The sequence below is a fragment of the Sebastes fasciatus genome, chromosome 12 (genome assembly GCF_043250625.1).
Source record: "Sebastes fasciatus isolate fSebFas1 chromosome 12, fSebFas1.pri, whole genome shotgun sequence".
NCBI lineage: Eukaryota > Metazoa > Chordata > Actinopteri > Perciformes > Sebastidae > Sebastes > Sebastes fasciatus.
The window spans coordinates 5849760-5868158 of record NC_133806.1 but is presented as its reverse complement, the minus strand read 5'-3'; the positions used below and the strand labels follow the sequence as shown (position 1 = coordinate 5868158).

Here is an 18399-nt window from a genome sequence, read left to right as displayed (position 1 = left end):
ACTTTAAAGTTAAGCTAAATTTTGGCGAGGAAAAACTGGCATGGCCATTTTCAAAGGGGTCCCTTGACCTCTGACCTCAAGATATGTGAATGAAAATGGGTTCTATGGGTACCCACGAGTCTCCCCTTTACAGACATGCCCACTCAGAGACAGACTTTTGTGTTTGTAGGGCTGGCCCTCTGCGGTCCAGCCAAAAAAGGCATGTTGTGCCGGTTAACGACAACGGATAGGCCGCACTGGCATGTTACAAAATTTGCAGCAGATGTTTTTTTCTTCTGGTTTGTGTCTGACTTTCTTAGGAACTCTTGTTGTTTTGGTTGGGCTGAATCTGAGACAGTTTCTGCATGTTGTGCCCTCTTGAAGCAAAACAGCTGATCGCTCCACTCTGGCTCCCACATGCAAGGAACATAAAGCGTTGTCTAAATGACGTACATATTGCTGTAACAGAGTTCGGCTGCTGTTTTTTTGACATTAAGATAGAAACAATATAGAAAAAATTGAAACGATAGATATTTTTATATGGATATATATCGCCTTATCGCCCAGCCCTTGACAACAACATATTTAATAGACAAGTGTGATAATTAAGAGACATTGCATAAAACCTCTGCATCTCTAAAATTCTCAGTAAATAATAAATACAACTAATAAATGATTCTCGCATTGATCCGAGATCCGAGGCAGAATTCTCGCCCTATTTCACTAAATGATCCTGTTTTTCCTTTAAAATTTTGGCTTAGTCAGTTTCTGTGAGCGTTGGATCTCCTGCATAGATGAGAGACCATGAAACAGCGATTTAGCAATATCCAAACAGTCCTTTTGTAGACAGTTGTGGTTGTCTTTCTCTTTGTGCCAAATATATTCCCACTCCCATTAATCAGCTCCGGCTGAGACTTCCAGAGCTTCTGAAGTTATGTGAACCCCTCCCACCACTCTGGACGTGTTAAGGAGTTGGAAACCAGTCATTTTTTCAAAAGCATATTTGAAGTTTCCTCTCGTTAGCATGAAGTGGCAGAAGCAGTGTGTCTCTTTCTGCTGCACCACTCCCCCCCCCGTTAGACTCTCCTTACTCAGAAAGCAGCTCTCCAGTGTGGCCTACCGGACTCACGGCATCAATAAGTGAAAAAAAACAGCTGTTTTATTTAAGTATATTTGACAAATGCGGTTAGGAATTCATGGAAAAACGTTTGTTGAGCAAAGCTGAATTGAGCAACATCTTCAGACAGCACTGTGAGTCATGCTTCGACTGGCGGCGTACACTGTGGCCTCGCAGACCTTTAATGTGATTTCATTCTTGCAAGCATTGACTAACAATTTGCCCCGAAGCCATTGTCAAACGGGAATGGAGACGCTTCGAACCTGCTCGTGTTTTCAGCCCATCACATCAAGGGGTGGCATTCAAAAAATAGCGAGCTGATTGGGGACAATTTGCGCGCACGTTACAGTTTGATTGCACTTACGTGGGATGCGGAGAGCGGTTTGCCGGTGTGATGAATTTGCAGTCATGGAAGAAAGAGATGAGGGAAAAGTAATCACAGTTCACCGTCCCCCAGCTGCAATGTGGACGCATAATTCTCTATTCTTCCGTGATGACTTGAGATAGCACCCTGATTGGTAGAATTTATACTGCGTGATGATATGTGTAAACACAGTGTGGAGACGCTATCACCTGCTGTGGAATTAAAGTGCACTGGTCACTGGGGATGTTCTTAACGACTAATTTCCCTGACGTTTAAACAGAAGTTTAAACTTAGATAAGTCGACTATTCTAAAAGTAAGAAAACACTCTCACACACAGTCAAAATTAATCTACGGGGTTAAACATTGTCTGAAAAAATTGCATATAACAGCCATTTGAATATATTATTAATTAAATTTTTTCAATAACCACATTATATTTTAAATGCTGCTGAAATCAGTATGTCCCCAGTGTCCGCTCCGGTCCCTCGTTTAGAAATGCGCCTCACAAACCCAGTGTGTGGTGTAATATTTGATGAAACGCCAGCGGGGACTGTGATCTAAGAAGAGTCATGATTTGTCATCGCTTATACGGCTATCTAGCTAGTGAGCTACTTTCAGTGTGCTGCTGGCCAATCCAGTCAATCAGGAGAGAACCAGACTGACTCTATAGACTGTATCTAAAAAGTGGACGTAGTCACCGTGATGTCACCCCTTGGTTTGTGCACTGGCGTTTTGAAGCCTCGAGTTTGGCATTTTGGCCGTTGCCATCTTGGTTTCTTGCCTTTTTGCAACGAGAAGTGACACGAGAGGGAGGGGAGCTAAGTACAACCGAACGCTGAATAACACATTTTCAGTCAACCAAAATGTTATAATTAATTTTGATGAACTGAAAACGCACTGTGAAAGGGTTAAAAAGTTCTACGATGAAAACACGGTAGCCACGCCCTAAAACATCCCCTGCTTTATAGTCTATTTGACTCTAAATGGGACCATAATTTACTAAATGAACATCATGCTGTACTGAAGAAGACTTGAAACTAGTGATTGAGACCATAAACTCATGTTTACAATGTTTACTGAGGTAATAAATCCAGTGAGAAGTAGGCTCATTTTCTCATAGACTTCTATACAATCAGACTTGTTTTCGCAATCAGAGGAGTCGCCCCCTGCTGGCTGTTAGAAAGAATGCAAGTTTGAGGCACTTCTGCATTGGCTTCACTTTTCAGACCCAGAGTCAGCCCACTCTGTTGAATCCAGCTGCTATTTCAGAAAGAGGAGGTGGTGGCAGGTGGGGCCGCAACCCAACGCAATGGAAGTGAGTCAGGAGCGGCTGATGAGTTCAGATCAGAGCAGCCGCTGCTGCAGAGGAGCAGCAGCTCTACACAGCAACAGCTGAAACAGTATACTGTATGTCTATATGTAATTTAAATGTGTACATTGATAAAATAATAATACGTGTAACCGACCAGTACTTCTGGAGCCAACTAGCAACCGTAGCAACTGACTAATTACGCACATCCCTACTGGTCACCTAGATGCAGTTGTACAAGCAGTACGTTTACACGTTTATAGCTATTTGCAATGAACACAATTGAGAAAATGTTCTCAGTGGAAATACAAATGAGCTTCTAATTATGCCACATTTAAATTTCCAGAATTTTTAATAATGAAAAATAATGACATGTGCTCATTTGGAGGTGCAGTTTTTGCTTTGCTTCATTCCTGAAAACAGAACATGATGATTTTCTGAAGTATGAATAATGCGAGGCAGTCATCAGTGTGCAATAACTGCATCTCTTTTCAGTCTATTGTTATAATCATAGACAAAAGACAGAGACAGGTGGCACAGTGGGTACCTAATTATGAAATAGATATCGCACACGTGCACTCTCTCCGTCATGATTACACATCAGTCTCATATTTCACTCATTTGTCAGGCTCTCTTTGGGTCCACCACTGTTTCCAAGGAGTCAAATGACAGTGGTGGGACGCAGGTTTCGTATGAAGCGAGGCCACCTGTTGCTCAGCAGGTCTCCATCTGGTGGGAGATTAAGGTGCGGGGGCCGTCTATAATTTGACTTAATTACTTCTGAAGAGACTGGGTGATGGATTAGCACTGTGTTTCTATTAGCATACGCTCGGTCTCTGGTTCCCCATGGCCCAGTGAAACGCTCAATTGTCTAAAAGCATCCATCCATATTCCTCCACCTCCAAGTCGGAATCAGGATTAGATGATATATTGTTTTTCTCGTGTGTAAAGCTGAAATTAATTTTCTTTTAGCCGCACAAGCAGAAGTATCGCAACAACTACAGTGGATGGGTTGCCAGAAATTTTGTACAGACATTCATGGTTCCCAACGGATGAATTGTAATAACTTTGGTGATCCTTAACTTTTCACCTAGTGCCATCATCAGGTCAAATTTTGAAATTGTCCAATACTGGTTTATGACTAAACTAATCCCATCAGCCTCAGCTGTATTTTGTGTTTAGTGCTAATCAGTCGATGCTAACACTAAGCTAAGACATCACCATGGTAAAACTACCATCAGCATGTTAGCTTTGTCATCATGAGCATGTTGGCATGGTGATGTTGGGATTTAGCTGTGCCAAAGTACAACCTCACAGAACTGCTAGTGTGCATTTCTGTTGACTCTTATCTTTCGTTCGCACCTAGAGCGAAACTTGTCTTTACTCGCACGAGTTGGACCGCCGGGTTAATTTGTGTTCATTCACGTTACTAACTCTAGGCGCGCTGGAGAGGAGAAAGGGCTTGTCTCCATAGATCACAATAACTTTTCTTTCTGCAATTTCCGCCATCAACCATGGAAGAAATAACTTTTGCTGTTTTTTCATTATAAACAAAACTCAATTTGCATTAGGACAACATGATTTAGCAGTAAATACTTTGTAGTAATGAGCAACAGCTATCTTATTTTGTTGGCAAATCAACAGACCATCTGCTGAGACCGTTCAACTGATCTCTATCTCACACACACTCCCCTCCACTGCTGCACACAACACGAGCATTTGGCTTGAGTGTTATCGTAACACAAAGTAAATACAATGATGGATTAGGGGTAGCCTGAATAACAGGGAAACCCTCAATATTTCACGTTCCAGCTCTATTCTGAAAGCTTGAAGATGTGGAATAAAAGAAGAAGATAATCCTGTGCTTAGTCTTGCCTGGTGTTTAGAGACTCCAGGCACAACAGGCCCAGATACCAACTCAAAACTGCTCTGCTCTGCAACAAACAGGTCACCAGAGCCCTTGTACAGTTTCACAGTCAAGAGCAATTTGCATGCCTCAAACCGTTTCACACTTTGTTGTTATTTTTAGGGATGCCTCATCTTGTAAGTGTGGAACAGGCTGGCTAACAGTTGGTTGGTGGAGTCTTTAAAGGAGAAACATATTTAGTGTTACATTGAGGGCTATGGGTGTCTTTCATCTGATTTTCAGTGGCACTTTTTAGTCCTTTCAAGTGCATATTGATTGACCTATGCACATAGGCTAATAATCATTCTGCTCTCTGTCCCCAAGCAGTCCAATATTGGTTGTTTTACTTCCGTTGATGCAATTGTATATGCAGGGTTGGCATTGTCTTCTAACCTGACCCTCCAGATGGTTTGTTACACAGAACCATCTGAGAAGCCGTCATTGGAAACTGTTAGGAAACAGGACTTTCAAAAAATACTTGGTATTGGATGTACAATCTGTCAATCAAACTTTTGCCGAAGCCAGTCGGGATAAGAGCAAAAACATTGCCTTCAGTGCCGCACATTGCTCTTCTGTCAATGAAAGAATACACTCCAGTTCTTCAGGAGCCGCCATTGTTGTTTGGAACAAATAGTCGTCTCACCTGTCATCTCACACTATGTTCTCACACACCTGAGCCACGCCCGTAGCTGCCAGTAGCTCCTCACAGGATGCTGACTGTTCGGTGATGTGGTGAAAGTGGAACCAAAACATCCTGATCGCCCCCTGGTGGCTGGTAGCAGTATAGTTCATAAAGCCTGCCCTCTCCATGTTAGCGGTTGGGACATGGGCTAAACTAAAAACTCAAAGTACACATCGACTAAAGAGATGCTTTCTGTCATTTTAGGTAGTTCTTATCACGCTGATGTATGTTCAAGTGCTCATGTTTCTGATAAGTGATACGATAAGTTTGGTTTCAGTGCAGTGCCGTGCAAGGTCAATTTTCTTCTGCTGCTGCCAGCATATCAAGATTTTGTACAGCTCAGGTGTCTTCTCATCAAAGAACACATGGCTTTTCAGGACAGAAAATTTGATAATTTGACGGAAGTAAAATGGACAGGTTATACACACTCATTTCTAATTTTGCATCATCTTCTTTACTTATCAAGAACTCTTTTTTTTTCATTGCCCACATGCTCAACAGTAAAGCATCACCAGTATAAAAGGATCTGAGGTATAACTACTATCCCATGTTGTAAAAGTCTGGCTCAGATGTCAGAGGAAAGAGGGGAATGTGACAAGTGAGCTCCTACGTGTACCAAGTTCCCAGATGTTTCCTCGAATCTAACTCACAACACATCCAGCAGTAAATCGTGAAGTCCCAAAGCTGCCTTTGACACTCCCGATCACACCCACGCTCGCCTTCACTCGACACTGACACTGAACCTCTCCCAGCCAGGTAGTCTGGGCAAGCTTTCTGCTTGCAAGGTATCAGAAGTGACATGCCGGGTGCGTCTCCAGTCAGGGCTCCTGTAGTAATTGAGGAGGCAAGTACAGATCTCACTGCAGACATTTCAACGGGTGAGCTGGAGGAATGTCAAGGGCTTGGAGCTGACTGCAGGAGTTTGAGTGCGTGTGTTCAGGTCTGCATTGCTTGGCTTTTTTTCAGTGCCTGTGTTGACTTTAACCACACATGCAAACCTAGATATGCACACGATTACATCACTGCGCACCAACACACAGTGATGATGACGCTAATTAGGTACAGTTACTCAAGTATTGTACATAAATACAGATCTGAGGTACTTGTACTCAACTTTTATGCTGTGTTATACCTCTCCTCCACAATATTTGTTTGTCAGCTGTAGTTACTACTTACCTCCTGCTGAGATCATAGACTGTATATAAGAAGTGGACATAGTCACCGTGACGCCACCAATTGGTTTGTGGACTGTCGTTTTGAAGCCTTGAGTTCGGCATTTTGGCCGTCGCCATCCAGTAGTGACACGAGATGATGGAACTAAGTACAACTGAACGCTGAATAAGACATTTTTAGGCGACCAAAATTTAACAAATAACTTTCATGAACTTAAAACACACTGTGAAAGGGTTAAAGTTCTAAGACGAAAAAACACGGACAACTCCCAGACCGGACAACGTTGTGGTAGCGACCTGTCAATCACAAGGTAGCCACGCCCTAAAGCATCCCCTGCTTTATGGTCTATTTGACTCTAAATGGGACCATAATTTAGTAAATGAACATCATGCTGTATAGAAGAAGACTTGAAACTAGCGATTGAGACCATAAACTTATATTCACAATATTTACTGAGGTAATAAATCAAGTGAGAAGTAGGCTCATTTTCTCATAGACTTCTATACAATCAGACTTCTTTTTGCAACCAGAGGAGTCGCCCCCTGCTGGCTGTTAGAAATAATGCAAGTTTAAGGCACTTCAGCATTGGCTTCACTTTTCAGAACTGGAGGTAGCCCACAGACTTTAACAAAACATGCAAACCTTGATATGCACAGTTACTCAAGTATTACTCAAGTACTTAATTACAGTTCTGAGGAACTTGTACATGACGTTTATGCTACATTATACTCTCCTACACAACATTCATGTGTCAGCTGTAGTTATGCAGATGTAGGATACATCTTCCTGATGATAGTTATGTACTACCAAGGTGCTTTCAGACAGCAAGAGGTTGTTGGTTCCTCCATTGTTTACAGTATTACACAAATGCCACCAGAGCAACCAAGGTAGGCAGCAGCGTCAAGGAGAGAGAGGGCAGGGGGGGCTCAACAATAAGGCTTACCTTGGGCAAGTAAAATGCCATGTCGGGCTAGTAAATTTTGCCGATGGGAAGATGGTAAAAAGAATAAAACACATTTTTTTCCGGAGTGATAGAAGTAGATAAGGAGTGAGCCATCTTACTTCCTTCTCATCTTTGTTGAGAGTTGCACATGTACAGTTCAGTTGGGTTGCGTTAGAGGATGTGGCCGAAACACCAGATTAATAATAAAGATTAAACACGACAATTAACTTTAGTCTTTGTTGTTATTTGATAACCACTAATAAATAAAACAATTTGCACCCCTGGAGGTTGGCTGCCGCTCTCATGATTGTGCACAGCTAATTGTCTCTGCTTGTGAGTTGATAAAGGTAACTTTTTTTTAACGCTGCAGCCGTGGAAAAAAACAATGCAGGTGCTCATTTTAGTGGTATCTCAGTTTGATTATCTGGTCAGGGCCAAAACAGTTTATGATGTTGCTATTTGATTTGTGTCATATTGCTAACCATTTTCTCTTTTTAAGCTACAGCCTGCTCTATTTGGCTATGTGATGAGATTAGAGTAGGATAGCAGCAGTCTGTGGTGTAAAGCACAGGTCGTTGGCAGAACTGGATGTAGCCGGTAGCTGTCGGCATTTAAAATACACAGACGTTGCTGTGTGGCAGACGCAGTGGTAAGTGCTGAATATCTAAAAGCACCTTTATTTTTTAGTTGTAATGGAAGAGTTTTACACTTTGGTTTGCTACTTTAGTAAAAGAGCTGAACACGTCTTCCATAACAGCCACCACTTTAAATAGCCATCTGTAGCATTCCTCAAAATGTTTCAGAATTTATAAAACACTCATGAACTCATGAACGATTTTTTTTCTCCCTTTCTGACACTGAACACATTTCTTTCACCTGAAAGGTAACAACAATAATAACACAGGTTGTTTGCTGTGGTTGCAGTCTTCAGAGTATAGAGCAAATTATGCACCACAATCAACAGCAGAAAGCATCTAATGGCAGACTCACGGTGCCACCAAAACATCCCGAGTCTGTCAGAGAACTTAATCATCGCAGAACCCCATGTTTTAAAATTCTAATTTGCACTCTTTTGCAATGCTAATGGCAGAAAACCCCCCCAATCAAGCCAGCACATCTTGGCAGAAAACGCTTCAAACGTGATTTTCGACAGGAGGCTAATGTTAGGGTGTACTGTATGGAAAAAAAAAAAACACGTAACTTGTACTTAGAAGAGAACAGGAAGTCAAAGTGGTGTGCGGCGCCTGAGCGGCGCACTGTTGAAAACGCAGCAGTGGAGCCGTCGTGGGCTTTGATCAACAACCTGCTCATTTACCACAGCTTGTCTCTCAAGCGGCGTCTCCAGGCAACTGGGGGCTGTCAGCGGAGGAGGTGGCGTCGAGCGGACAAAACGCACTCTGGAGGCCTCCTGTCAGCCTGAAGACTGGTGATGGAGGCACACTTTAATTCCTGAGAGAGAGAGAGAGAGAGAGAGAATGGCACAGAGGGAAAAGATACAGACCGTTTTTTTCTTTCTATATATAAACCTTTTTACTGGCTGAACAAATTACAGGTAGTTTTCCCCTATCAAGACATCCGGCGCCTTTTCATTTAGCCGTGCGCCTTCAAAATACAGTGTTCCAGTCATTTAGCGAGGGGAGCGGTAGATAAATTTGGCTTGCTTTTCTCCCCATCACCAGTAAAAGCTTTCGCCGGAGCTCTGGACACAGATTGGGAGATGCATATGTATTTAGAAATTTGCCCAGGCAGCCATAAATGCTCTGTCTAGACAAAGAGAATTGCATTAGCATTTAGCTGGCCATCCAGTCTATTTGTTTTTATCTTTATTTACCCAGAAAAGCTCTGCTGTGTGCTCTTATTCAGCACTGCCCTTCACACTCGCTCAGTTACGGACATTAAGACCTGGGAGCTGCCCAGTACAACCACAGTCTGGCGCCAGTCAGCAGCTCCATCGGAGCAGTCGGCCGTTAAGCACCTTGCTCAAGGGCATCTTAACAGGAGTTGTTGAAGGAGCAAAGAAGCGTGTCTCATTCGCTTCCCGCGTCCAGATTTTCCTCGCTCCTCCGGTCACGAGTTTGCTTTTTGAATTTTTGCCTCGGGGCCAGATGCTCCACCAATTTTCCAGTTCCCATTTTCCTGCTGTTTTTTCCACTCTAAACTCATCCTCTGGTGCCCATCACCCTAATGGTAAGCTGGCAATGTGAATGTGTAAGTTGTCAACATCACAAACTGCAGAAGTGGGGATTGGGAGGAGGAAAACAAACTTTGCTGCAGTCTTGACACATTTATGAAATAGAGTTTATGACTATATTTTACACAAAATCTTAGACATTTATGGTAGAAAGAAGGCCTAGTCGAAGCATACTCGGGTATTTTTTAAATCAGCGTTTTTTCCTCCTTTCATCCTCCTAATGTACTTATATATTTATTATTGGAAATCAATTAACAACACAAAGCAATGACATATATTGTCCAGAAACCCTCACAGGTACTGCATTTAGCATAAAAAGATATGCTCAAATCATAACATGGCAAACTGCAGTCCAACAGGCAACAACAGCTGTCAGTGTGTCAGTGTGCTGACTTGACTATGACTTGCCCCAAACTGCATGTGATTATCATAAAGTGGGCATGTCTGTAAAGGGGAGACTCGTGGGTACCCATAGAACCCATTTTCATTCACATATCTTGAGGTCAGAGGTCAAGGGACCCCTTTGAAAGTTGGAGCGTTATTTATCGTTCTTGTCGACAAGCTAGTTGGTTGGTACCAATGGATTCCTTAGGTTTTTTAAATTTATATGATACCAGTATCTTCACTCTTGCTTTAAAACTGAGTGTGCTACAACCTTGCAAGTAGTGTAAATGTGTTAAAGAAATTAGTGGCGTTAAAATTAATTTGCGTTAACTTTGACATCCCTAGTGTAAACATGTAAAAAGTCCAGTTTGTGGGTTATTTGGCCACGTCTGCCGTTCATGGATGTATATATGCCATTGTTGCACAACATGTTGCCTCATTAGGGATACCAAACAAAGGAGCGCACAGCCACTCTGACGTTACCAGCCAAAAAGTCAGTTTTCACTGTCTACACATCAACACTGAAAACAGAGTTCCTGAAAATCTTCACCTTGGCCGAAGTTTTACAAAAGCTCCATTTTCAGTGACCTATATTTACAAAAAGTACTTGTGTACGTGTAGAGTAGGCCAAAAAAAATCTATCAATAGAACCACTTCATTAAAAGCAAAGGTCATCAAAAAGCCGCTAAACTTAATCTACCCATAACTTAATTCTCATTCTGGCAATGATTTTGTTCACTCAGGTGTCCATTTCTTTAATAATGTCAGACTGATATGAGCGATACGAAAATCAATACTTTGTTTGTTTTTCAGTGTAACATTCAAGGTTGAACCGGTTTAATAAAAGCACTTCACGGCCGTGGGATACGACCCCTGGCAGCAGTTCAGTCCTACATTATTAGCGCAGCAAGTGTCATCATGTCCGCTCGCAGCATCTGGGAAGTGAACAGGAGCAGACTGTTCTGCTCTACATGCAGGTGTGATCTCATCGGTCTGAGTGTTACCGTGTGAATTCGAGGTGGGAGAGCGCAGGAGGTGTGAAGACACAGAGAGAGTGTGTTCTTCAGTCTGTGTGTGCAAGAAATTGTGCTCTATAATAATATATATTTTCATTTGAATAACTGGACTCAAATATACAGTATATGTTTTGTGGATATGGTGCATCTGATTGCTTCTCTACATGTGAGCTGAAGCAAGTGAGTGACCGAGTCAGCGATTAAGCAAGATATAACAATACAAAGAAGGTAAAACACATTGAGTGAATACCAAGCGGCGACCTCCGCGTCTGAAAAGTGAAGAGCCTTAAACTTGCATTATTTCAAACAGCCAGCAGGGGGCGACTCCTCTGGTTGCAAAAAGAAGTCTGATTGTATAGAAGTCTATGAGAAAATGAGCCTACTTCTCACTTGATTTATTACCTCAGTAAACATTGTTAACATGACTTTATGGTCTCAATCGCTAGTTTCAAGTCTTCTTCAATACAGCATGATGTTCATTTAGTAAATTATGGTCCCATTTAGAGTCAAATAGACCATAAAGCAGGGGATGCTTTAGGGCATGGCTACCTTGTGATTGACAGGTCGCTACCACGGCGTTGTCCGGTCTGGGAGTTGTCCATGTTTTCGTCTTACAACTTTCAAAGTGTGTTTTCAGTTCATGATAGTTAAAGGTTCTCTATACAATATTCAGAGCATCAATATAGCAGCAAACAACTATCGTCTATGTAAAGATATAGAGGAGTAATATCTACCTGAGCAGAGAATGAAGTCGCTCTCCTTCATTGTGTGCTGTAATATCCGAGCTTTGCTGACATAGCGTGTGCCTTTTAGTGCATGTTCGTGCATGTGAGCGTGCCCCACTGGCTAGCGCACGGCCGCCACTCTGCACTGCTCTCATACGGCGGTTATTGCTCATAACACCATCCCAACCGGCCGCGCCGGTGCAGAACCGTAGCACCCCCCTCTGGTCCCGCCCCCCCAGGTTAATACTGTTGGCTCTGTCAGCACTGTTGCCATTGTTTTCACTGTTAGTGCTTATAGCGCTGTTAGCTGCGAGCCGTCGGCTCAGCCGTCACCATGTTGAGAGTAGGGGGGAGGCAATAGAAATGCTCCAAGTCTCACATTTAGCACCTTTAATTGTAACATTTTGGTAACCTAAAAATGTCTTGTTCAGCGTTCAGTTGTACTTAGCTCTACCTTCTCATGTCACATCTGGCCAAAATGCTGAAATCAGGGCTTCAAAATCATAGTCCACAAACTATTGGTTGACTACATCTACTTCTTAAATATAGTCAATATATAAATGTGAATCAGTGTGTTGAGACCGAAAACAACCCTTTGTTAAAAAAACAAATAAATAAACTAATAAAAACAGGCTGCGTGAGTGGGTGTTGTTTCAAGACAATGAAATAGGATCCAGGATGGCCGTTTTGAGTAATAAATTCACAAAACACGGCACAGTGGTTTCTAATATTAAGAGAAAGGACTTTACAACTACGGAAAGTTATCACAGCAACAGTTTTATCCTCTGGGTTAACAGTAGAAATACTCTGCTACACATTAGGTTTCAACTTCTTGTTGTGCTAACATACTGTTGTGTGTTTGAATATGGCCTGAGTAAGTGAGTGTTAGTGACCATCTCTACTCTAACGGCTCGTCTACGTAGGAGGTCTTCTGTCTGAAGAGCATCCGGCGGAACAGATTCTATTTTAATCATTCCAGCTGTCTACAGAAGCTGCTTAATGACTCGTGTTTTCACTTGCGTTACATGCATGTAAATGCAATCCAGAGTGTATTTTAGCATAAATGTCAGTATAGTCCATCACTTGATACAGGTGTGATATTAAACTTTTTGCCTGTTTAACAGGTAGCATCTGTGAGCTGCAATCAAATTGCTATTTCATGCTTCTTCCACTGTCTGACAACAGAAACAGAAAACTATGTATGAAAACAGTTATATTGTGAATTGGCTGTTTTAAAACACTGCTCCTTATCATATGTCCTCCATCATACATCTCCTTGTCTGTGATGCACATTTGTGTTGTTTGCCAAATGAAAGAGGAGGAAGAAGAAGAAGAAAAAAAGATTGAGCATGTTTTGCTACAGTAGTGGTTTCAGATTTAGCCGGCTTAGTGTGGGACACCAAACAAACAACTGAGTGAGAGAATAAATACATGAATGTGTATGTGTGTGTGTGTGTGTGTGTGTGTGTGTGTGTGTGTGTGTGTGTGTGTGTGTGCGTGCATGTGCGTGTGTGTGTGTGTGTGTGTGTGTGTGTGTAGATCAGGGAGAGAGTGAGGAAGCGAGCAAACAAGTGAGTGAGTGACTGAGTAAGTACAATTGCAGTCATTAGGTGGATGTGGCAAGTGTGTGAATGTATGTGTCAATGAGTGAATGAGTAATTAGCATATAAGTCAAAGGGAATGAAGTGAATACAGTAAGTGTGTGTGTGTGTGTGTGTGTGTGTGTGTGTGTGTGTGTGTGTGTGTGTGTGTGTGAGTGTGTGTGTGTGTGTGTGTGTGTGTGTGTGAGAGAGAGTGTGAGAAAAGGAAAGAGAGGGAGGGAGGCACCAGCAGGCCCAGTGACTTTCCCAGTGACTCATTAGGTGGGTAATTAAGGCACAAAGCTTCGGCCCCAGGGCTCCACCGAGCTGCACTCTGAGCCCCGACTGCTAATGACGCCGTCCTGGACCTCAGAGAGATGGACGGAGGCAGAGAAACAAAGATATAGGCAGAGAGACGATTAGTCCACACAGTGGGTGCCCCCGACCGCTCCTCACACAGAGACGTGAAAAGACGGAGGGGTCGATACTGTTCACACCCTGCTGGGGAGTAATGGACTGTAGTCCCGCCTAAACTCTGTTTTTTTATCTGCAGAATAATGTAGAGTTCACTCATCTTTGTAACCTAAACAATGAAATGTAACATAAATCTTTAAGACATGTAATTTATCCCAGAGTAGCGTGTCTGTTTAAGGTCCTTTGAGAGTTGCTACAGTACTTGCTGCATTTTTTTACCACAATAAATTGCAAGAATTATCGTTAGAAAACTTGCGTCGTCATCATAACAGAATTTTAGAAGGACTTTAAACCTAAACTTTGTTTTCGTCTTCTTGCTCTTCTTTCTTCAACTGCTCTACACTGTTCATTTTGAACATTTAAAGAAAAAAATAACTGACACTGTCATACTTAGAGCTGGACAATAAGTCATATCATGATCTATGATTTCATATTGAATGGAACAATCAGTAATTATTGTGTTTTTTTGTTTACTAGTGTTATTATACAGTTTTCAAATAAGCTAGGTAGATTTTGGGAGACAAAGCATATTTCTTTATCTGCTGAGGTGCTGTCCATGGTGTTGAAAGGTGAGCTTGGTAGGGGTTGTAAGCACTGAAATAATTGTCCTCCATCCTGATGAAAACACCTGTGGTGCGTGCATAAGTGCAAACATGTGCACATGCGAGAAACGTGCATGAACACTTAAGGCTCCCGGTTAAGGGATTTGAAAATATGGTCACTCGGACTAAGATGGTAAACACGGTAAACATTATATCTGCTAAACAACGCCATGTTAGAATTGTCGTTGTGAGCATGTTAGCTGATGCTGATGTTAGCACTTAGCTCAAACCATCATCATGCCTAATATAAGTACAGCCTGACACAGAGCTGCTAGCGTGGCTCTAGACTTGTTATGCTGTGTATGGCTTAGGATGTATTTTGCAAGAGAAATGCGGAACTACTTTATGGCACAAGAGACACTACTATTGTTCAATAACAACCACAAGAAATGAATAACCACACATTTCTTTGAAAATATACAAGCCAATGTTTCACCTTTCATTTCACCATCACACCACCGATACCTCGCCCTGGCTTGCTCCACTGTCTTGACACAGAAGAGAAGAGATGACAGAAAAATACAGAAAATAGACATGCACATGTCGAGGCTGAGAAAGGGGTTAAGAGCACAAGAGACCCTTCAAAGATTTTGCTCTTCTCTTCACAGTGTAGGAAATAAATGGAGGGGGCACGTTTGGGGATTGGGGTGGAGGGGGTGATGGTGGTATCAGAAAGCTGTAGTGGTAAAAGCGAGACAGAGAGGGAGAAGGAGAGTTGAAGAGAGTGGGGCACATTCCCTGCAGAGAGCTGAGGCAGAAAAATAGGCTAAATGTGCAGAGGAGCCAAGCAGAGAAACTTCCCCCTCCTGTGGCAAAGGGGTGAGAGGGAATCGGAGCTGAGGGAGAGGAGAGAAAAAAATAAAGGAGGAGGCGGCGGGGAGGACAGAGGAGTTACTGGCATTTCCATTTTGAGCCTGTATGAAGGCTAATGACTCGAGGCGGGCTGCTGAGACCGAGCGAGGGTTCTGCAGGTGGTCCTCACAGGAGTGGAGAGCTCCTGAGGAGACTAAGGCCATTTTAATTGGACACTGAATAACGATATGACTACTTCACAGAGAGAATAGTGGGGTGGTGCTTTCTGTTCCAAAAGGCCAATTACAGTATATTCATGTTGCATTGCTTTTATCAAGAGATGAAGGTGCACAGGTTCGGTTTAAACCTGATGGGTTTTATGACCGATTCTACACAGAGGATATACGTTGTGGCATTGCAGAGTGATTTGCTTTGGGAAAGAAAACAATTAAATGGAGTTTAGGATTATAAATAGCCATCACTAAGTGGTAGTTTTTGACAACTAGTACATGTAAGTGACAAAGTACACGTTGCTGCTGACAGCAGAGGGAATATGGCAATTGTGTGGTACATGCAAACAAACATGCTGAAGAAAAATAAGTTTTCATTTTAGTCAATCATTTTATAGTAAAATGTGTAATGTGACAAAGAATGACAGGGAATTATCACCTGACTCTGCAATTTCCCTCAGCTCTGTGTCTTGCAGCCCATTATTTTTTGTTTAATGGCCCCAACTTTACACACAACGTGTTGGTTCTCTCTCACCACTCTTATCAACCTTGTTTCCAGCAGCAGCAATGCTTTCAGCCAAGAAGCTGTGATAAACTCACTGGATGCAACTGGTTGAGAAACAAAGTTAGCAGCTGGTGAACAGCAAAAGAGCCAGATACTTCCCTCAGGAGCTGGTAGAGACCAAAAACTGAGCTAAAAGAAGAGTGAATATTGGACTTACATTCGTCGGGTGGCCAGAAACAATAACACTCATTTTGAGCATATACATGCATTTTGTGGATGTATATGCTCAAAATGCACGCAAATTAGTTTTAACGCCACTAATTTCTTTAAGACATTGACGCAACTTGCGATTTTTTATCTCGCAAAGGGCTCAGTTTTAAAGCTAGAGTGAAGAAATTGGCATCACTTGAAACTAGAAAACATAAGGAATTTACCAACCATGTCATACTAGCTTGTTGCGCAGGAGCCTAAATAAAGCACCAAAATTACGCTACATTTTGGCGAGGAAAAACTGGCATGACCATTTTCAAAGGGGTCCCTTGACCTCTGACCTCAAGATATGTGAATGAAAATGGGTTCTATGGGTACCCACGAGTCTCCCCTTTGCAGACATGCCCACTTTATGATAATTACATGCAGTTTGGTGCAAGACATAGTCAAGTCAGCACACTGACACACTGACAGCTGTTGTTGCCTGTTGGGCTGCAGTTTGTTTTTTATGCTAAATGCAGTACCTGTGAGGGTTTCTGGACAATATCTGTCATTGTTTTGTGTTGTTCATTGATTGCCAAAATAAATATATACATACATTTGCATAAAGCAAGCATATTTGTCCACTCCCATGTTGATAAGAGTACTAAATACTTGACAAATCTCCCTTTGAGGTACATTTTGAACAGATAAAAAATGTGCAATCAACTTGTGATTAATTGCGATTCAATATTTTAATCGATTGACAGCCCTTCGAGAAATATTGATTATAAAAGTAAAGCAAAATATTGATGTATCTCAAAATTGTATTTAAGTACAGGTCTTGGCTATATCTGCTTGTTCATTGGTGTGTTGTTAGGTGCTGAAAGTCACGAATGTGTCATATACCAGAAATAAATTCCTCCTGCCTCCAGTAGCACAGCAACTTCTTTTCATCTGAAAAAACAGAACACTCTAAGGTGCTGTGCACCAGAATGAGCACGTCAGCCGCTAATTGAGCCATTACTATTAGCAGAAACAAACAATTCTATAATCGTGATAAGGCGAGGCAATATCACCGAATGAGAGATGTGGTGGATAGGAGCAGCAGGATCAGAAATCAGTTGCAGCGGGTGGATAATATATGCCGGGCTATTTTCTCCCCGATGCAAATGTGGTCGAACCATTTCTCCCAGAGGCGGTGCGCGGCGCGTGTGTGTGCAGAGCCTCGGCGCTCCAATCTTTCAGCTTATTAATTTCATATTTACTCATTTATTTTTAAATGTGTTGAGTGATGGAAATGCGGCAGACTGCAGCTCTGAGGTGCTTACATGGCAGATGGGTTTAAAAGGGGAAGTGAGCCAGTGTCAGAGGCGAGGTTTCAATTCAAAGTTGAAGGATCTTTTTTTCTTTTATTATTCATGGAAAATGAGAATTATCAGTGGAAAGTTGACAGAGCATACATGGCATCTTACTGGGCTCCTTATTAAATACAAACGGTACACTCGATCAGTATGGAACTCAAATGTCCTGCTCAAAGGCACACTGACAACATCTTCTGAGACAGGGGAAATGTGTCCAATGTATGTCCTTCTCCAAACCTTTTGAAGGATTCAAACTGCCAGTTTTACAGTATCAAAGCTTTTAACATGTCTGTATTTACTTCATGCATCTTAGACCAGCGTTAGAGCATTAGAGACAATCACATTGCTTGAATGTCAATAGGTGGTTCGAGACGCATTCTAGCCAGATGTTGAAATGGTCTTTCTAAGCGCGCAGCACTCACTGGTGCATGGAAGTAGCGACTTGCAATCTTTACCTGGCAGTGGTGCCTTCCCTGATTTTAGGCGGGTAAACTAATTTATACCTTGCCACTCCCTGTGTCTTGGGCAGATCAAATAGCAGTCTGATATTAAAACTACAATTACCGCCTCACGGTTGTATGCCTCCACCAACCCTTCAAGTTGCAGTTTACATCCATGTCTGTCCAAAATATCATCACGTCATAATTTTATACTATTAGACATCTCTGTTAAATTGTCATAATTAGCAGATGAATTCTTGAGTTATGGCAAAAAATGTGTTTTGTGAGATCACAGTGACCTTTGACCACCAAATTCTTATCAGTTCATCCTTGAGTCCAAGTGGATGTTTGTGCCAGATGTAATACCGTTTCCTCAAGGTGTTCGTGAGATATCACGTCCATGAGAATGGGATGGAAAGTGAGGTCACAGTGA

At 42.2% G+C, this 18399-nt stretch overlaps 2 protein-coding genes across 8 annotated transcripts in view; one reads left to right on the top strand and one right to left on the bottom strand.

Moving 5' to 3' along the window:
* LOC141778521 (cysteine-rich venom protein pseudecin) overlaps window positions 1-18399 on the bottom strand; it is a 153301-nt gene that overhangs the window by 42550 nt on the left and 92352 nt on the right. For 2 of the 6 annotated variants that reach the window (XM_074652834.1, XM_074652836.1), the window contains exon 3: window positions 8790-8923. The exons of the other annotated variants lie outside the window; for them this stretch is intronic. The gene's annotated coding sequence lies outside the window, so the exon portion shown is untranslated. The remainder of the gene's footprint in view (window positions 1-8789; window positions 8924-18399) is intronic. 6 annotated transcript variants of the gene reach the window in all.
* Window positions 1-18399, top strand: part of rftn1b (raftlin, lipid raft linker 1b) — a 135047-nt gene that overhangs the window by 27552 nt on the left and 89096 nt on the right. The window lies entirely within an intron of this gene.